The following is a 22,043-nucleotide window of genomic DNA, read 5'->3' as shown; positions in this document are numbered from 1 at the left end:
TCCCAGGTCACTGGGGTGGGGGCTCGAGCCGGTTATGCATTGTGTTACTGAAACAGAACCCCTGGATACTGAACCCGGCCCTTGTTGCTGCCAACTCAGAGGGGCAGAAGGGTTACACATGCACTGAAATTCATTTTCCTGGGGAATAAGGGAGCAGGCAAAAGTGGTTTACAAGCTGTTTGGGTGAGTGAGCTCCTCAAGCCTGACAAAGCCACTGATGGCTATATCCATAAACAATGGAGTCACAGAGAAACAGCACAAACCTGCTAGGCAGATAACCTTTGCTCCACCAAAATGCTATTCTTCTAGTAGGTCTTTGTTTAAATAGTGGGTTCCACTGTGTTACAGTACTTCGGATAAGAGGCACGCTAGTGACCTCAGATATGTATCCAGGATCTGCTGAATCCATAAAGGCACAATACCTAAGCACTATCTGAGTATCCAGATTTCACATAGAGAGTGTAAGTTTGGTCGGTGCCCTTTCTCCATTTTTTCTCCAGAAGAGAAGTTTTGATCTACATAGGTCAGTACTGTTAATTGTCCATTGAGCCTGCTCAGGGAAGAAGGATGCCTGATTGTTCCCGTGTGAACTACCTGAAGTTTCACTCACTCTTCTTCCCCAATGCAATGTCCAGCAGAGTTAAGTCACCTTAGTAAGTCACCTCTGAAGGGAAGTAATCTTCTGTTGGCCATGGGCAATAGTGAGTTACTTTTCCCAGGAACAAGGGGAGAACAAATTGTGACTGTCAGAGGCAGTCCCTAGCATGCTTTTGGGGCAGTGCAGTTTGCAAGGTTACAACACTCTAGCCCCTAACTAGCTGAGAAATGATATTGCTAAAAAACAGTGGGGTATTCCTTGTCATGACTATCTGTCTGTTTGGACAATTACCTGTTTATTGTTCATTAGGAGCAGTGTCCCTAACAAAGAACATGGCTTAACTCATCTGTTATTAGGAAGGGGCTTTGCACTATAAAGCACTTGACATAATTAGGTGGTTTGATAATTTGTAATCATGTTTACAGTTCGTAAGCACTGCTTTGTTTTTCTTTCTTGGGAATGGGGCAAGAGGAGTCTTCCATTCCACTGAGGAGTCTTCCACTTTCTCATCTTTATGCTCTTCCTCCTTAAAGCCCACATCACAGCAATATCCTTCTGCCCAAGAACAACTGGACAGCAATCCCAAAACACTGCTCCTTATGAGTCAAAACAATTTCTAGTACATGATGCACAATATTCCTTGCCACTTGGGGGATAATCATGAACTCAGTTGAAGTTAGGTGCCTAAATACCTTTGAAGATCTGGGCCATTGCCTCTGCAGCCTTCCTGGCTAGGCTAGGGATCAAGAGACCAGAATGGGGAACTGAGCCTAAGTCTTCTGCATGGAAATTCATGACCACATGGCATTGAATTTTGCAGAGACAGGGAAGTTCTTGTCATGGACCACAGTAACATATAGCACAGGCAGTTGCAGTGCAAATCCTTTCACCAACTTGTCAGCTTCTTTTACTGCTGAACTGAAACACCTTCGGCACCTCTTTGGCACTGATGACTTTCCAGGGGCAGCAGTTCTATTGGAAACAAATTGTGTGTCACTTTTTGATGGGGACTTATGTCAACCAGAGACTAAGTCAAGATTATAATACTCATTTCACTTGTGAACTCTAATCCAAGTCTGAAACAGGTCAAGGCTTCTAGAGGTGAAAGACAAGCATATTAATTTACCGCTTCACCCTATTCTACTCTTTCTCCTCAAAGACAGCACTACAGGTCTTCAGTCATTTGAGGATGAGCACATCTCTAGAGCACTGAACGTTGAGCGGCTGAGACAGCTTTCTTGAACACCAGCAATGTATCTTACCTTAATCCTCACAGACATACCCTTCAACGTGGCAAGGCCCAACTTGGAGACAACATGCATCAAAGACACAAAATAAGGGGCACAAAACATTCATGTAGGAAACTTGTTGAGGAATTTGCCCCTTGAGTGTAAACTTGGTTGTATGGCTACTGATAACATCAATAAATCTCAACAATAAAAGTGAAGGGAGCATGCAATTTGTCTGGAATGTAGTTAACTTCGGGACTAAAATGAGTGACATTCCTCAAAATGACAGACAATTCACAGGTATACTCACAGCTATTGGGAGGGGGAGGAAGTAATAGGGTGAAAGGATGGAGAGAGAGCTAAATTTCCCCTTCAATATTCCACTAGGTTTCCTGGTGCAGAGGGCCTCAAAGGACAGCTTTCCTGGCGAGAGTGAGCAGGCAGGAAATAACCATAATTTCAGTCTCTCTTTCCACATGGTACATTTTTAATACATAGCCACAGATAACTAACTGCAATAAACCTTGACCAAAGTTGGCATTTACCTCAAAGTAAATATCCTGTTAACAGACCCAGAATTCTCTTGGCTGGATGGAGCTTACTGAAAAACTTTCCACGTGAAAGCTATTTTCAAATTGGAAAACCAGAAAAGAAAAAGAAAAAAAAAATCAGTGTGCACGAACAGAGACTGTTTTCGCCTTTGGAGATATGTACTTCATCTCAGCTGAAGTGCCACATATATTACCTATAGTATTTTGAAGTCCTGAGTGAGGGGAGATTTCCTGACTGCAGCACATATATTATATACTAGACCAGGGCTAGGCAACCTATGGCACACGTGCCGAAGGCGGCACGCAAGCTGATTTTCAATGGCACTCTCACTGCCCTGGTCTTGGCCACCGGTCCAGGGCCTCTGCATTTTAATTTAATTTTAAATGAAGCTTCTTAAACATTTTAAAAACCTTATTTACTTTACATACAAAAATAGTTTATTTATCTATTATAGACTTATAGAAAGAGACCGTCTAAAAACATTAAAATGTATTACTGGCACACAAAAGCTTAAATTAGAGTGAATAAATGAAGACTCGGCACACCACTTCTGAAAGGTTGCCGACCCCTGTATTAGACCATGTTTGTGTATGCTGGTTGCTCTGTTTCCATTATATTTTCTTTTCTTTCCATCTCCCCAGCAAAAAATAAAGCAGTATCTAGTACTCTCCCTTCACACACAAGTGTATACATCCATAGATGGAGTCAAATTCAGCCCTCTGTGAATGGGTGCAACTCCATTAACTTAATTGAATTGGACCCACATTGTGTATATATGAGTACAGTGTGCATTTGCCAGTGCATAGACCTGTGGGATCTTTCTTAAGATAGGTACAGTTGTTTTCCCATTTCCAGTCTGCAACACAGAATCCTACCCAAGATGTAATTAACTTAGCCTTTTCACATTAAGGGAATACTTTTGATTTATTAAAGATAATATTAAACCCACCTTCCATTTATCCTTAATTCTTCCCTCCTCCCCACTCCAAAATCAAAAAAATCCATCAACTATTACCATGCACTATACCGCTGACCTAATGTTTCAACTGAATTCTTGTTTTATCGCATCTCACTTTTTCAGATATTTACACTACCTGAGCACACATCAAAGTAAAGGGGCTCTGGAATGGCTGCTCTTCATTCTCTGGACAGGGATTCCATCATGCTTCACCATTAAAGGGATTCTGCTTGATTTCCTTTGGGAGAAAAAAGAAAAGAACAAAGTGAAGTCATTTCTAGTATAAACACACACTTATACAACCATTCTCACCCCTCTTTCAACACCTTTCTAGGGTCAACAGTGTAAAAAGATCTGAAGTACAGGTTCAGTTAAGTAAATAGACTGAGTGAAACAAAACACAAAACATTTCATGTACACCTGTACCAACATATATTATGAATTGGCACCCATGACCGCTCCCCCTTCCTTCTTTGTGGTGCTGCTGCATCAATATCTGCACTTTAATTTTGAAAAAAGGGCAGTAAGTGAGGGTAACACACAGCTGGAGAGCAAAGGGGAAAGAGAGAAAGGATACAGATAATATCATGCAGCTGCACAGCTAACCTATGAGAACAGCTTGATGGTTCCAGATCATTTAAGGTAAAATGTTCAAAATGACTAAATGACTTAGGAATCTAGGGTCATATTTTTAGTTATTTAGGGACCTCAAAATGCAGATAGACACCTAGTAGGAGTTTCAAAGGTGCCTAGTTGCCTAACTGATTTTGAAAATCACAGTAGGTGCCTTACTGCATATTTAGGCACTTAAATACTTTTAAAAATCTACCCCCTAAATCCTATTTTCACAACCACCTAAATCACTAGGTAGCCTAAGTCCCATTGACTTTTAATGGGATTTGGGGGCTTTTGAAAATATCATCCTTCATTTTTTCTCGCTTTTATAAATTAAGGGTTTGATTTTCACAACTGCCAGGAAGAGATGGATGCCCAATCCCTATTAATTCTAGTCCAAATTCCTTAAGCAGCTTGGAAAATCTCAGTCTGAATAAATAAATTAAAAACATTCCAATCTCTTCCCAAATGTCACTCAGCCTTGCCATCATTAGTTGGCTGATAGGTGACAAACAACAGACAAGCTGCTAAGAGGTACAGGGCCTTGTTCTGTTTGGCTTCCCACAGTGGTTTTTTTGCCACTCATAGGAATAGGTTCCTCCAAAATAACTGAGCAGAGTTTTGATATCTTGCCCAGCCAGGTAGCTTTATTTAGCCAACGGCATGTGATGTTCTCCTTCTGGTGGCATCTGCTTCCTTGAGCACCCAGCAGACCACAGGCTCTGACCTTTTAGGTGATATTGGTAATCTCCTTAATGTATAAAAGGTTTGGTTTTAACATACCCACCCCAGTTTTTCTTTTTCTTCCTGGCAGGTTATCCCTACACTACTCAGCCACTATCTGTGATTGGTGCTATTTCGCCTGAGACCACATTGCTATAACCCTCACTGGTCTTCATCTTTGTTCCCCCTTCGACCTAGCTCCCAAATGAAGTACCAATGTGGGAAATGAAAGAGAACCATGGAGGCGTGTTGGCCAATACTGACCAGAGTACGTATAAAGAGAAAAGCCGTGGTCATTCCTGCGCCTGTGACAAAAGTACATCCTCCTGCTGCATCACCAGAACTAGCACTAACAGGGAAAGGCTGCTTATCATCTTTGCTCTCCCTACATACTGGCAAGAAGCAGCTGCTTCAGCTACAGCACAGTTACTCCCAGCAACCTACCTTCAGGATCCACCCTGCTGCACAGTGCACTTATAGTGAATGGATACAGGCTAGCTTTATCCTGTAGTAGGACATAGCTGTAATGCTTTTTAAAACCCTGGCCAGAGCCTTGGATAGCAAGTTTTTTAGAGGGGTCTGAACCTAATTCTGACCCTGTGTGTTCACACATACAATAACGATGTGCCAATCACTGTGGCGGGACTGTTTCTGTAGGCAGAAAATGATGGACCACTCCATAGAATAAATGTTGCATATCTTATATGGTATGGGACCCGTCATTTTACAGAGGCCTTATTCAGGACCGTCCTTAGGATTTATGGTGCCCTAGGCGGGATTATTAAACTGGTGCCCCTGTGCCTGTCTTGCTCTTAGCAACACAGACATAACCTTACGATATTGGAAAACTTGCCACGTTCACGTTATTAAAACCAGTTTAACTTAATTAAGCACACTGTAATGCTGATGGACTAGCACTAAAGAAGTAGCATTATAGAAAAAATTCTGATTTGACAGAATGATGCAAATATTTTTTTTAATTTGTCAACATTTTATTGGAAATTTATAGGAAGAGGTATTGAAATAAGGATTAGTTTTTAATTAAAAGCAATCTTTCTGGCTTTTTTGGCTGCAAAATCAGTAATAATGTCATCGTATGACAAAGGACAAAGTGATGTTCTTGTTCGAACTGAAGAATAACAAGACCAGTCAAGTGTTCCTGACTCCTTGTAGAGTGGAGATATTTTTAATGAGCTTTAGTTTTGAAAAACTCCGTTCCGCTGACATCTACGTTACAAGGAATGTCAGTAGGATACGAGTGGCAATGTACACATTAGTATATATGTCAACAAGTTTGCTGGTATGAATAAACTGTACAATGTCCATCATCGATTTTGCATGTGGCAACAACTCAATTTTTCATACAGTTCAAGTCCATTTAAATCAAAACGATCACCATGCTTCAGGAGGCTCTCTAGGTCAGGGGTCCTTATGCGGTGCCCCCAGGGGCCTCTCAATCCACCCACGTACTGGCCGGAGGACGAGCATCTGCCGAAATGCCACCAAAATTCGGCATCATTTCGGCAGATGCTTGTCTGCCACCACGGTCCTTCATCTGGCGCCCACCAGATGAAAAAGGTTGGGGACCACTGCTCTAGGCTCTTGCACTTTGTCAGTAGTTGCTCTTGTTTTCCTATTTCATTGAATTTAGTCCTGCTCAGCCCACTGCCAGCTGAGTGAATGGAACCCCAGTCCAACAGTGGGTTGAGTGGCTCAGCCAGGGTCTCAGTCACCGGCCTGCTCAGCCACTGCCAGCCTGGGGTTCCTTGGGGGTCCTCAGGCCAGCAGTGGGTGCTGCGTGGGGCTGGCGGCTGGGACCCTGGGTGCCAATGGGGCAGCAGCCAGAACCCCAGAGCAGTGGTGGGCTGAGCCGCTCAGCCCATTGCTGCATGCCATCAAAAATCAGCTCGCGTACCACCTTTGGCATATGTGCCGTAGGTTGCCAACCCCTGCTCTATGCACTAGTAAGGAGATGAGCATATTACAGTTGTTGGAGGGCTCTTTTTAGCAGTAACAGGGCTATAGGAAAGTCAGTCAACATTTTTTGTTTCTCTGATGAAAACTGCCCCACTTCCTTCCCCATAACAAACATGTTACAAATAATTGTCAACAACTTAATTTTCTAATTTTTTGGCTAAGAGATTGATTTAAAAAAAATATATTGAAATTGAATTCAGGATTGTTAGCAAGCATTTTTGGCAAACAAAGTTGTTAAATGACACTTTAAATGGCAACACAGTACTGCTTTCATGCTTGGCTCACCCCCTAGCTGTGAGTCCAACAGCTGCAGTAGAGGAGAAGATAGGTGGAAAACTGCAGGACCCCAAAATCCACCTCTTGAGGTGCAGAGTGGCAACAGCAGCAGCAAACCTCAGGTCCGATCACACGCCAATGGGTGCCACCGCCAGCCCAGCGGACCATGGTGAAGTTAGCACAGCATCTGATCTCAGGGACGGGGCACCCATGGAACCACAGCAGCTCATCCTGCCCTGTGCAGCTCCACCCAGATGAGATGGATCACTGCCAGCCCTGGGGAGAGATGAGCTCCCCAGCTAGGGTGATCAGATCCTGATGTCTTGATTTTATAGGGCCAGTCCTGATATTTGAGGTTTTGTCTTATATAGGCACTAATTACCCCTACCTAGGGTGACCAGACAGCAAGTGTGAAAAATCAGGATGGGAGTAGGGGGGAATAGGAGCCTATATAAGAAAAAGACCCAAAAATTGGGACTGGCCCTACAAAAGTGGGACATCTGCTCACCCTACTCCAACCCCCCGTCCTGATTTTTCGCACATGCTATCTGGCTATCCCCAGCCTAGCCCTGTGCAACCATTCCAATCCTGGCTGCCGGCTGAGGAAGTGAGTTACTTTCACTGTCATTCCTCAGCAGGCAGCCAGCCAGCCTCCCTCCCCCCCAGCACCTCACCAACCCAGCCCTGATGGAGGGGAGGGGGGAGAAAGGGGTGCTCCGTGGGGGGGAGGGAGAAACAGGGGGATGCTCTGTGGGGCAGAGGGGAGAAGAATGGACGTGATGGGAGACAACAAAGGATACTCCCAGAGCTGCCGATCCTGCCTCACCTCACACCAGGGGAAAGAGTCACACTCACAGGTGATTTCCTTCCCCTACCCCTTCCTGGAGACACCAGCAGCCGATCCCCTCCCTCAGACTGTGCTGCATTCAGCTCTCTCTAGGACCCAGCAGCCCTGCTCTTACATGCTCCACTGCTTCCCGTCTGTTCAGGCTCTCGCAGAGCCGTGCCCCCAGACCTAGTGGTGCCCTAGGTGGCTGCCTATTCTGTCTATGGCTAAGGACGGCCCTGGCCTTATTCTCCTAAGAGTGATGCTTCAGGCCAAGGCCACGATGGTAAAGAGAGGAAAAAGTTTTAAATATCCTAAATTTCCCTCAGCCTGCTTATCTCCAGCTCCCACCTTCATCGTGAGAAAAGCAAAGCCTCGGGTTTACTCAGGCCTGCTGCCTGTAAACAGCTATGGCCTCCAAACAGGGAGCAGAAACAATTCAATGAGAAATAGGTGACCAGTCACAATGCTCAAGTTTTTACTATGTAATACTTATTATGATTTTATTTATTTGTACTGTGGTAGCACGTACAGGTCCCATCCCCATTGGGTGAGGTGCTGCACAAATATATAACAAAAAGACAATACCTGTCCCAAAGAACTTGCCACCTGTGGGCCCAGTCCTGGAAACATACACACACACACACACACACACATATACAGCTTTATTCATGTGAGTTGTTCCATGGGCTTCAGTGGGACTATTCACATGCATTATAATTAAGCATGTGCATATAAGTATTTGCAGAATCAGGACCCAGGCACCTGCAGTGAACTGTCCAGGACCAAACCACAGACTCTGTTTATATAATATACGTGAATGACAAATACATTTAAGAAAAATTGCTATCTGCTTTAATATGTTCTGGCAGCACAAAACATACTGAATTCACCACATTTCTGGTTATTTGTCAGTGCCAATGGATCCCTTGTTTAAAAAGACACAGCGTCCATGTGGCTCTTACATCCTTTCCTTTAAAAAAGCAATATACATGAACAGAGTTGCTCTGATCATGTGTGTCAAATGCACATCAGCGCATAACCCTACCTAAACAATACCATTCTTTCAATGTCACCAAGGGGCTGTGAGTGTTTTTATATGAAGAAAATCTGTCTCCTGTGGTTATAGAATTTTCTTACAAATTCTTGGTTTTTTTGGATGAAAGAGCCATAAAGGTGAGTGGAAATAACACCCAGAGGACGCACGAAACAGTATAGTAATAATAATCAGGCAGCACAGGTTTTCCATGCATAATTTTTTTCTCTTTCTGTTTTGGTACGGGTATTATAGCTCTCTATATTCCCCCTTCTAGATGGAAACAGACAAAGCTATTATCATATATAATTTTTAATATATCCCAGGTTTTTATCTGTGAAGACATCATCCTCATATAAAAAATGAATATATATGGTCATCAATGGTCAACATTAATGATGTGTTTCAAAAATATATTCGGACTATTATTTAAAAATATTTAGAATTTACTGGTATGACACTTCGCGTTTTTTATCTAAAACCCCATGTCTGGAACAACATGAGGACATTTATTTTCAGTGCAATTTTATTAAACATTACAGCTGGAATTCTTTTTCTCCATAGAAAATGTCAATTTGACATTAAAAAAACAACAGTCAGCAACTAAAAACTGCCAGAAATAGTAAAAAATTATTTTCAGCCACAAATGTTTCATTTGCCATTGAAAAATTGAAAATTCCAAAGAAATCAAATGCTTGTTTAACTGAAGGCCCAATTTTCCATAGTAAGAAGTTTAGATGGAACATTTTTGACCAAATCTATATGAGACAGCTGGAATGAATATTCTTTTCACAGTAGCAGATTTTCAACAGTTCAGCATTCTTAACTAGGGTAAGATTTCTCAAAGAGCCCAGCTCCAGGTTAGGCAATAAGTAAGAGTTCGGATTTTCAAAAAACCTCAGCACCCAACAAGCGTCCAACATGAGCTCTTTTGAAAAGCAGGCCATGATTGTGAGTTCTGACGTCTTTGAAATTTAAGGGAGAGAAAGTCCAGTTACCATCACTGATAACTATAGATTGCTACCGAATATCATTTTAACCGAATGACAAAGCCCATCACAGGTTTTGAGCAATCGTATGACAGATTTGCCATCACAGGCGTATTCATGTGTGTAAATTCATTGTGTGCATAAATGTTAGCAGGATCAGGCCTAACCCTATAACTTCCTGCCTAAATGAAGTGAGTGGACAAGAGAATCAGAGAAAGCATATAACAGGAGCAGAAGAAATCAATACAGTGGTTTAGCCAGAAGAGATCAGTGCAATGGTACAGCAGAAATATTGAATCCAGTGGTGTGGATGGAAGTAATCAATAAATACCATTTGCTTTTGTGATAAGAGATGAGCAAACATATCCAAATAAAATAAAACTAACCTGGACCTTTATCTGAATCAACTCTAAGCTGTATCTTGTTGGATGCTTGCTATAGCTAGTTATATACATATTTGTACCTTTTCTACTTTGTTTTTCAATTTCCATCCTCTGCTTCCAGGTTCCAGCTAGGACTGGAGGCACAAGAGACAAAATACTATTATAGAGTAAACGAAACATCTCATGAGAAAACATGGTCGTGTGAGATGTCCAGCATAATTTGGTAGACTCAGTAGCTTTGGATAGTTTGTATGGTGTTCAAATAAACATTCATACTGCTGGGTAATAATCCAAACTGAAACTTCCAACTGCCCTTTGCTGCATGTGGATGCTTAAAATATGCCTTTTTCTATGTTCTTTCAACAGAAAACTTTTATTCACCCTGCTCCCAAAAAATAGTCTGTGAAACCTAGTCAGTTCTGTGCCTAGCTTTCTGTTTCTCTTCCCTTGTGTCTTGAAGAAACTTGGAAAGAAGGTAATTCCCAAATTACATAAAAGGAGGAATCTCTCCCGTAATCTGACTATGACGCAAATCCATTTCACTGGCTGCCTTTGATGCACTATATATTTTCTGGGAACATCTTGCCCAGCCTTACCCCCTAGCTTGGACCGACTTTCTATAATGCCTCGCTCCTTTTACCTCTTTCTCCTGGGAACAGCTAAAATAGGTATAACTTCAAAATTGATTTCTCCATGAAGGAACAATCTCTCTTTTTTGCCATACTAGGGCATATTTTTTATCCCTCACATAAAAATCCTGACTTTGTCCTGTAGTAGTTGAAAATATTATTTTCTGCTTTGAAACTGGATATAGGATATTTACTTTCCAACTGCACCATGTGGGTTTCTGAAATGATAAAATACCATGCCCATAAGGTATGCATCTGACCCCAATTCTGCTGTATCATTTATTACATTTAGCTCATTGCTGTTTGTGTGGCTGTTTGCAGCTTAAATTGCTGTGGACTTTATGGTGCCAGAAAAGCTTTTATTTAACCATTACCACATAGGAAATGTGCAGTGTGTCTTCAGAGGTTTGTGTCTTGGAAAATAGCTGGTTTTGTCCATCAATATAGCCCATCCCAAATCCTTTCTTAATAATATGATTAGTGCTCCCCTCAAGCCATCAGAATATCTTTAGCCAAATGTAGCATTATATACATTCAGACTATGACTCCCACATCCTGCTTGTTTCTTTTCCTCCTCAGGGTTTTCTGGCTGTTCCACAGAAAACCCAGCCAGATCATCTCTTACTATGGTAAGTTAAGGCAACTGAAGCCTCCAGCAGATCTTTATATGATAGGAGCAGTCTCAGCAAAATAATGCCTGGAGTCTTTCTGTGTCAGTTGCGTGGTTTGCTATAGAATAGATAGTTACTGAATCTTGACAGATCTGATGACGGACAGCATTTTTTCTGCAAAGTGCTATTCTTGTTAGGAAGGTTTAATGTTAATGTGGAGAGTAAAGGAGAAATGCAGTGCTGCTGCGGTTGTAGCTGGTGCTCGTTGTTGTATTGCTTAAGTGGACAGTATAAAGGCTAAAGAAAGGTTGTGCCAACTCCCAGGGCAAGACTCAGGAGAAGGCAAAGTACTGGAACTGATTTTTCAATAATGCAAACTTTCTCATTCCTCAAATTTCTATTCAAAGTTATGGCCACTATTTTTTGTGGCTTAACCGCCTCATAAACTGCTTTGCTGTGTTGCCATTTACATCTCTAGAGAACAATCACACTCCACCTGAACTGATGCTATGTACTGATTTAGCTGTATAAATTCTGCATGAATCAATTTACCTAAAATGTTTCTTAATCACACAGCTTACAACTCTGAAACTATGTTTGATGACTTACTAGAAGGAAGAAATCGCTGTGCTTGGCTGCCCTGAAGTACTGGTTAGTAGCTCTTGTCATAAATAGATAGCTAAGGGTTAATGTTTCTTTCCCCTGTAAAGGGTTAACAAAGGGAACCAAACACCTGACCAGAGGACCAATCAGGAAACCGGATTTTTAGAAGCTCAGGGACGGAATGTTTGGGTCTGTGTCTTTTGTCTGGCTCTCAGCTATGAGAGGAATCTTTCTATCTTCAAGCTTCTAATCTTCAGTTTCAAAGTTGTGAGTACAAAGGTACGAAAACAATAGGCTGTTATTGTTTTTTTTGTATTTACATGTGTGTAGTTTGCTGGAATGTTTAAATTGTATCTCTTTTTGAATAAGGCTGTTTATTCATATTTCTTTTAAGCAATAGCCCTGTATGTCACTTTAATACAGAGATTAATTTTTTTGTCTTATTCTTCTTTTTATATAAAGCTTTCTTTTTTAAAACTTGTTGACTTTCTTTTTCTAGTTATGGCAGGCGATAGGAATCTCTGTGCCAGATTAGTCTCTCTCAGGAAAGACTGGGAGGGGGAAAAGAAGAGAGGGGAGGTAAATTGTCTCTCGGTTTTGTGTTCAAGTATTGAAGCAGGGAAATCTCTTAGTATACCCAGGGCAGGAAAATCTGGGAGGAAGTAAAGAGCAGGAAGGGAAATGGTTTATTTCTCCTTGTTTTAAGAATCCAAGGGATTTGGGTTCTTGGGGTCCCCAGGGAAGGTTTTGGGGGGACCAGAATGTACCAGGCACTGGAATTCCTGGTTGGTGGCAGGCTATCAGATCTAAGCTGGTAATTAAGCTTAGAGGGGTTCATGCTAGCTTTTCAGTTTATGAACGCTAAGGTTCAAATCTGAGTAGGAAAGCTACGACAGCTCTGGATGGGAATTTTTCAACAAAGCTTGTTTTGTCGAGAAATGTCAATTCACTGAAACCGAAACTTTTTGCAGAAATGATTCAGTTTTGATGAAACTTTCATCAGGAAGGTTTCTTGGGTCTTGGATGGAATTACTTGCCAGATCAGAGAGATTCAGCTCCAGCTACCCTAGAATAGCCAATACACAAACGGGTTTCTTAGGGCTCTCACCTGGTATGTGGGAAACCCAGGCTCTGCTTTGAATCAGGCAGATCAGGGACATGAACCTGGGTCATATCCCACATCCCAGGTGAATGCCCTAAATGCTAGGTTATTGGCTATTCTGGGGTAAGTCTCTCTTCTGGTATGTGTACATTGCAGTTAGATACCTGTGGCTGGCCCATGCCAGCTGTTTCAGGCTCACGGGCCTCAGGCTAAGAGCTGTTTAATTGCAGTGTAGATGTTTGGGCTTAGACTGGAACCCAAGCTCTGAGACCCTCTACCTTGGAGGGTCCTAGAGCTGAGGCTCCAGCCTGAGCCTGAATGTCTGTTCTGAAATTAAAGAGCCCCTTAGCCTGAGCCCTCTGAGTCCAAGTCACCTGGCACAGGCCAGCTGTGGGTGTCCAACTGCAGTGTAGACCCTTCCTCTCCCTCAGATGCAAAGTGAAACAGAATGCTGAAACCTCAACATTTTTTACAAAATGGAATCTTCATTTTCTGGCCAGCCCTACTACTTATGCATGACAGTCATGTGTCTGAAGTGTTCTCTGCTGTACAGAATGGCTGAATTTTCAAAGGAGTCTAAGGGAGTTAGATGTTCAACTCCCACTGAAAATTGAAGCCCACACTCTGGTCCTTAGAACTGACCATTTTAGTGCTCCAGACCTATAAGGAGTCAAAGGAAATTTCTCCTGCAAAAAATGACTGTACAAATCACGGAATTCCATACTTATTCTCTCTCCAGATCAGTTCTGCACAGTTTACATGGAACAGGATGAGGGTTTTAATCCGCAAACTCAACCTGACATCTGAAGATCAAACTGGTTTCTTTCTGTCTCAGCCATCACTACAATAAATATCTTGCCATCAGAACTTAACCAATGTTTTGCAGCAAGAATAGTAGCTCAGTTGTGTTAGCTCAGAAGAGCAAACAGTAGTGAGGTGTAAGAAAAATGTATTTCAGTCAATAAAGTCAGCTGATATTACCCTGAATACTCAGAAGTAGCAGATTAGTTGAGTAAAGAGGCCCATTACTGCATTTTAGCATAAGCTAAAAGATGGAGGAAGAAGTGAGGGAGCCACAAGTGATGAGCAGAATAGATTTGGAACAAATCCATCTAATGTTACCAGACCAAACTAGTGTCTTCTTACAGAATTACAAAATTAGTAGCTGGATGAAGAGATCGTGGTAGATGCACTATATTTGGGTTTCAATAAAGCATCGGATATTTGTGTCTCACAAAATTTTACCTGAAAAATTATTTCAAATTGCCTGGGATGTGAAGACTTTTATATAGCTTGACAACTCTCTAAAATACCACAAACAACAGTTTTTTAACGTTACTGCTGCAGCTCAGATTAGGTAAGAGAAAGGTCATTTGAGGCATGCATGATCAGAAAGGAAATGATATGCAGCTTGCATCAGCAGATTCTCAGCCCTGATTCTCTTGCTGAACTGGAATATGATGTTCTGTTACAACCTACAGGTTCCCCCAGCAAGGTAAAGCTGTGACAAGTTACCATAGTAGCTACTGAGAGTTAGAACATGACGAGCACCTCCATGGACCAGAGATTGTTATAACAGCAGACGGTGACTAATGCACATGAATCATCTGCTTGCTTTGCAGTATTCATACTGTGTTTCCTGAATTATAATGCTAATATTATGACACCATGCTTTAATATGAGAAACCATCATTTCAGCTAATTCATACGTACACTGCCAGCTTTTATACTGGTGAACCAGATAATACAATCAATACAGAACTCTGTTTCTGATAACTGATGGTGCCATTGCTCTCTTTTCATTTCAGTGTATAATCATTTTCTATCACAATATTTTCCACCTTCCCAAGCACACATGGATGCTCTGGTGTGTGGGTGGGGGGGATAGTGGGTGAGGAGGACACAAGGAGCTGGTTGTGGCTCCCTGATCCTGTATAACTCACTCCCAGAGTACATTAGAGCTGCTAAAGAGCACAGCATTCCCTCAGGGATTGCTGTGAAGTGGACTTAGGACCAGATTCTTTGATCTGCTAGATAGCCAGCTCTGTATTGAGGGCACTGCAGAAATACAGTACCCTAAAGAGAGCTCTTGGAGGCATCATGCTCTTTCAGAGCAAGGATTCCTATTGTGCCCAGGCCTTGGGCCAGAAGTTCCTGGTGGGAAAGAGTTTCTGGTACTTACTTTCTCTCTCCTTTGTACACACTCGAATGGGTCAGACACAGTCTAGCTCCTAACCATTCCATTTTGCAATCTAATGGCCCAACAAGTCTGAAATCCACTGACAGGTTTGCTTACCACCTCTCAGCTTCAGTTGTGGCAATGGTAAAATTATACCACTTTTCAGCCAGATGAATGCCCTCACCAGGCGGAAATGCCAATTATAATTCAAAACAAACTCCTTTTATTTTCAAATACACAACACAGTTTATTAGGAAGACTCCACAGTGCTTCCTGATGATTTGAGCTTCTAGATTTCCAGGCAGATGAGCAGAGTTTTTCTTTATATGACAGTGACATTCGGTCTGAAAAGAGTGTAACCGTAAACATGAAAAAAGCGGGGCAGTGATTCACTGAGCAGTGGTGTTACAGCTTCAAGTACCAGGGGCCATAGTCTGATCTCATTTGCACCACAGTAAATCCCAGGAAACGCCACTGAAGTCTAATTCCTTCCTTGAAATTAGAAATTTACACCCCTGCAAGCAAGAGGAGAATTTTGTCCTAAAGCTTTAAGTCACAGTATTGGCATTAATACTAAAGGCCCAATCCTGAGGCTGTCAGGAAAGAATGTCAGGGATCTATTCATTGACTAAGAAAGAAGGTTGCCCTCTCAGTGAACATCAGACTGACTGTTTATCCATTTTCATCTTCCTTGGTCTTCTGTGAAATTGGAGGAGATTTTAAAAGCGGTTGTTTGTCAATCTTTTACGTATTGGGAACCATTCCAAAGTGATAATCAGCTGCAAGCAACTTCTGTGCTGGAAATGAAATATTTACAGAGAAACAGACACAGTAAAAGATGAGAAAGAATCCCTGAGAAAAAAGAACATAATTCTTTAAAAATCGGAAGTAATATGTGAATAGTGGAGGAGTCTGGGAAGAGCTTGGTAAACTATTTGTTTGATTTACTTCCTTTTTATCTTTACAAATCATCAATGAGAATACTCAGAAAAATGTCTGTTGTTCAGAACTATTCAATGAATGGTTTATGTGAACCTGTTTCAGGCTATGGGTGCCTCCTGATCTACCTGCCACAGAACTTGAGATATGCTAGTCGCAATTTTCTATGAACCTATGCAATTTTTTCACTTAAGTATTTTCCTGTTTCCTGATTGGATGACTCCCAAGTGCACAAATACTTTCAAGACAGCCAGGCAAAGCTTTCTGGGTTGAATATTCATCACATTTTCATTAGTACAACTTTTTCTCTTCACACAAACATTTTCGTGTGACTGCTCCAGGAAAATGAAGAGGGTGCAGATGCTCTTATTCTAACAGAGATTTGTGACTACCACCTTAGACAGTATTCACCCAACCCTAGTCCTAGGAGTAAGCGGCAGGAGGTGAACATCATATCACCTTGTAGTGACCTCTATAAGCTAATTAAAGAAAAGAGTTTCAAAGAAAGCTTTGCCCAGCTTTCACCTAAAAATAGCAGTGGCAACAGGACCATTATGGAGAAAGGGGGAAATGGAAGAAACCAGAGTAGAAGTGGGACCATCTATTACCCTCTTGGTTACAGTGTAACCATAATGTCCTCAGGTGGACATGACACACAATATGATCACTAATATGCTGTAGTAGTAGCTTAGATACAGGCTCCTAGCAGTGTGTTAATAAAAGGCCTCATGGGGAACTAAAAATGCCAGACCAGCTACTCTCAGGCCAACTGAGCAGCATAAAATCCTTAAGGACCTTAGAGCAGTGTTTCCCAAACTTACGACGCTGCTTGTTTAGGGAAAGTCCCTGGTGGGCCGGGCCGGTTCATTTACCTGCCCCCTCAGCAGGTCCAGCCAATCACAGCTCTCACTGGCCGCGGTTTGCTGCTCGAAGCCAATGGGGGCTGCGGGAAGCAACAGCCAGCATGTCCCTCGGCCTGCACCGCTCCCATTGGCCTACAGCAGCAATCTGTGGCCAGTGGGAGCTGCCATCGGCTGGACCCGAGGACGCAGCAGGTAAACAAACCAGCCTGGCCCTCCAGGGGCTTTCCCTAAACAAGCAGAGTTCTAAATTTGGGAAACACTGCCTTAGAGTAACTGGTCTGGCATTTTTATTTCTTCTTAAAGTCCCATCATGCACCTCTGGAGAAGCACCACAATACATAGCAAACGCAGAAGGGCAGGGTAATAGGCCTCGTCCCTTTGCCCATGGCTGGGGTGTGGGACCATCACATGGGAGGTATATGGTAGGAATTATGGTTCCCTTGTGTACCATAGAATTCTGGGAACCCCTGGAGTGGTACAGCTCCACACCACCCCAATATGGACCAGTGCCAAATAGGCAAGATAGCACAAATATGAACAAGGAGAGCCCAAAAACTAATTTGAAAAGTGATTTTTATCTAGGTGCTAATTTTGTGTGCTGTGTCCCCAGATTTGTCTAATGTTGCTAGATATTATGTAGCTCCTCCTTATTATAATTGTATTGTGACTGAAAGTGAAAGGTCAACTAGTGTTTCAAAACAAATCTGGGTTAAAAGAAATAGCCAAAGTCAAAAATTATTAAGATATGTTTGGGAAGGGTATAAGGGATTTTTTTTAAATGCCTCTTTAAACATAGCCTACAATAAGCTTCCAAAGGCACAGTACTGGTTTAAAATGTGAGTTGGTTTTATTCCCAGTTACAGCTGGATCAGTAGTGAGCTGCATTGCTAGAGGATATCAACTGCCTACATGACTTTGCTGTGACAAAGTCACAGCCATTTATTACTATCTTATATTCATTCCTCATTTCCTTTAACCAATAAGTGATCTTAAATCCCTCGTTTCTTACTTTTTAAACAAATTTATGAACACCATTTGTTTCCCAACAAGGCATCAATGCATATTTACTTTTAACTATTTTGACAAAGCAGGACTTTTGAGGTATTAGTTATTCCCTTTACTTGCTTTGACTACTTTGATTTAAAACTGGAGAAAGAAGAAGCATGAATAGTAATATAAATACAATTTCCCTATATTTAATGTACTGCACTCTGCGATCTTTTTTTTTTTTTTTTTTACACATTCACTTTTCTATTAACTAAAAATATCATTTATTCTGTGTAACTCTGATTGATTTCAATGGAAGTTAGGTGCTAAATACGTTTGAGGATCTGTGACTCCATGGTAAGCCGCCTTGATATGCATGGTGGCTGCAGCAGTCACCATAAAGTGTTCCTGCTTCTTTTCTCCAGACATACTGTGGAATCTTCATATTTCCCTCTCCCTTTTATGCTCTGATCTTCATGGCTATCCCTTCTGATGAAGAGTCACAGCGCCTTAGCCTCATCAATGGTACTGCAGATGGGGTAGGTGAGAGCAGTATGAAGTGCCTATCTTCTAAACTCTGTCCCAGAGCGAACAACAACACTCTTTGCAGCGATCCAGGTCAAGAACTGAATTCCCAAGGGGTAACATGTTATCCTGCCCTACACCACCACAGCCAGACCTTGGTGGTTATTTCCAAGCTTTCCCACTAAATGTTGCTGTCCATTTCAGAAATTCCACTTTACAGATAACTGGCACATAACAAATATGGAATTGTGCTGTTACAGATTATCTAGTTTTCTATACATTCCAAAAGGTGATTACTAATTATTATCATAATATTCTTAAATTTTCTCTCTTTGAATATAGCAAGTAGAAAAAGAATTTTCTTCAATCTATTCAGATAGTTACCTTTGAATATAATAATGTAGAAATGGTCGTACTGGTCAGTATCTGTCTTCCGACAGCACCTATACCAGGTGCCCCAGAGGAAATGACAGAACAGTAATCATCAAGTGATCCATTCCTATTGCCCAGTCCCAGCTTCTGGCAAACAAAGCTAGGGACACCATCCCTCGCCATCCTGGCAATAACGACTGATGGACTTATCTCCATTAATTTATCTAGTTCTTTTTGCACTGTGTTATAGTCTTGGCCTTCACAACATCCTCTGGCAAAGAGTTCCACAGGTTGACTGTGCATTGTGTGAAGAAATATTTCCTCTTGTTTGTTTTTAACCTGCTGCCTATTAACTTCATTTATTGACCCTAGTTCTTGTTGTTATGAGAAGTAAATAACATCCCTATTTATTTCTCCACAGCAGTCATGAGATCATAGATGTCTTATCATATCCCCTCTTAGTTGTCTCTTTTCCAAGCTGAAAAGTCCAGTCTTGTTAATCTCTCTCATATGGAAGCCTTTCCATACCACTACATTTTGTTGCCCTTTTCTCAGCCTTTCTAATCCAATATACTTTTCTGAGATGAGACAACCACATCTACAGGCAGTATTCAAGATGTGGATGTACCACGGATTTATATAGAGGCATATGATATTTTCTGTCTTATTTCTATCCCTTCTTAATGATCCCCAACACTGAGTTCACTTTTTTGACTGCCACTGCACATTCATGGATGTTTTCAGAGATCTCTTTCTTGTGGTAACAGCTAATTTATGACTCCATCATTTTATATGTTGGGATTATGCTTTCCAATGCGCAATACATTGCATTTATCAACAGTGAATTTCATTTGACATTTTGTTGCCCAGTCACCAGTTTTGAGAGATCCTTTCTGTCTAGCTTCTTACAGTCCTGCCTGGGATTTAACTATCTTGAGTAGTTTTGTATCATCTGAAAATTTTGCCACCTCCCCATTTACCCCTTTTTCCAGATCATTTATGAATATGTTGAATAGGACTGGTCCCAATACAGACCCCTGGGGGACACCACTATTTACCCCTCTTCATTCTGAAAACTGACCATTTTTTCCTACCCTTTGTATCCTATCTTTTAACCAGTTATCAGTGCATGAGAGGACCTTCCCTCTTATCCCATGACAGCTTATTTTGCTTAAGAACCTTTGATGAGGGACCTTGTCAAAGGCTTTCTGAAAATCTAAGTAAACTATTTCCACTGGATCCCCGTTGTCCACATGCTTGTTGACCCCCTCAAAGAATTCCAGCAGATTGGTGAGGCATGATTTCCCTTTACAAAAACCATGTTGACTCTTCCCCAACGAGTTATGTTCATCTATGTGTCTCACAATTTTGTTTTTTGTTATAGTTTCAACCAGTTTGCTTGGTACTGAAATCAAGCTTACTGTCCTGTAATTGCCAGGGTCACCTTTGGAGCCCTTTTTAAAAACTGGCATCACATTAGCTATCCTCTAGTCATTTGGTATAGAAGCTGATGTAAATGATAGGCTACAGACTACAGTTACTAGTTCTGTAATTTCACATTTGAGTTCCTTCAGAACTTTTGGGTGAACACTGGTCCTGGTGACTTATTACTCTTTAGTTTATCAATTTGTTCCAAAACTTCCTCTAATGACACCTCAGTCTGGGACAGTTCCTCAGATTTGTCGCCTAAAAAGAATGGCTCTGGTTTGGGAATCTCCCTCAGATCCTCAACCATGAAGACGGATGCAAAGAATTCATGTAGTTTCTCCGCTATGGCCTTATCGTCCTTAAGTGCTCCTTTAGCATCCCAATCGTCTAGTGGCCCCACTGGTTGTTTAGCAGGATTCCTGCTTCTGACTGTACTTAAAAAAAGAATTGCTATTACTTTCGGAGTCTTTTGGCTAGCTGTTCTTCAAATTCTTTTTTGGCCTTCCTAATTATATTTTTACACTTCATTTGCCTGAATTTATGCTCTTTTCTATTTTCCTCACTAGGATTTAACTTCCACTTATTATTCCCTTTTTGCCTCGTACTGCTTCTTTTACTTCGTTATTCAGGCACAGTGGCTCTTTTTTTTGTTCTCTTACTATTTTTTTTTTTATTTAGGGTATACATTTAAGTTGAGCCTGTAAGCTTTAAAAAGTTTCCATGCAGCTTACAGAGATTTTACTTTTGGTGCTGTTCCTTTTAATTTTTATTTAACTAATCTCATTTTTGTGTAGTTCCCCTTTCTGAAATTAAATGCTACTGTGTTGGGCTGCTGTGATGTTTTCCCCACCACAGGGATGTTAAATGTAATTATATTATGGTTATTATTACCAAATGGTCCAGCTATATTCACCTTTTGGACCTGATCCTGTGCTCCACTTCAGACTAAATCAAGAATTTCCTCTCCTCTTATGGGTTCCAGGACTAGCTGCTCCAAGAAGCAGTCTCTGCATTCTGTCCTGAGGTGACATGTATCCAGCCAATATGGAGGTAGTGGAAATTCCCCATTATTATTGAGTTTTTTATTTTAATACCCTCTCTAATCTTCCTGAGCATTTCACAGTCACTATCACCGTCCTGGTCAGGTGGTCAGTAATATATCCCTAGTGCTAGCTTCTTATTATTCAAGCATGGAATTATTATCCATAGAGGCAATATATTGTATCAACATCCTCATTTAATCCTCATTTAATACAAGGCATTCTAGTTCACCCATCTTATTATTTAGACTTCTAGCATTGGTCTATAAGCACTTTAAAAACTTGTCAAGTTTTAGCTGTCTGCCATTACATTATGTAACTGAATGAGACTTTTTTTCATTTGACTATTTCTCATCAGATCCTACCTGTATTTTATCATCTTCCAGCCTCTCCTCCTTATTAGGACCTAGGGAATCTCCATTTATAGATCCTCCTTTAAAATTATGCTATGAATACTGCAAACTCACTGAAATCCTATATTTGTGTGAATTGTGAATGCTACCTGTCCATGAATGCAAATCATATAATTGATCACCATTTTGTGGTAGAGGATGCTGCTGTAATTTGAATATAAATCAATATTACCCAATGGTAATTGATTTT

General features: G+C 41.3%; 2 long non-coding RNA genes across 2 annotated transcripts in view; one reads left to right on the top strand and one right to left on the bottom strand.

Moving 5' to 3' along the window:
- Nucleotides 1-10,288, bottom strand: part of LOC116833992 (uncharacterized) — a 41,985-nt gene extending 31,697 nt beyond the window's left edge. The window contains exons 1-3 of the long non-coding RNA XR_004375842.2: nucleotides 10,243-10,288; nucleotides 3,474-3,575; nucleotides 2,373-2,451 (exon numbers count right to left, since the gene is read on the bottom strand). This is a non-coding gene — a long non-coding RNA (uncharacterized LOC116833992). The remainder of the gene's footprint in view (nucleotides 1-2,372; nucleotides 2,452-3,473; nucleotides 3,576-10,242) is intronic.
- Nucleotides 1-22,043, top strand: part of LOC142045797 (uncharacterized) — a 368,358-nt gene that overhangs the window by 159,274 nt on the left and 187,041 nt on the right. The gene's annotated exons all lie outside the window — the stretch shown is intronic.

Source organism: Chelonoidis abingdonii, chromosome 1 (genome assembly GCF_003597395.2).
Source record: "Chelonoidis abingdonii isolate Lonesome George chromosome 1, CheloAbing_2.0, whole genome shotgun sequence".
Lineage (NCBI taxonomy): Eukaryota > Metazoa > Chordata > Testudines > Testudinidae > Chelonoidis > Chelonoidis abingdonii.
This window is presented reverse-complemented; position numbering and strand designations above follow the sequence as displayed.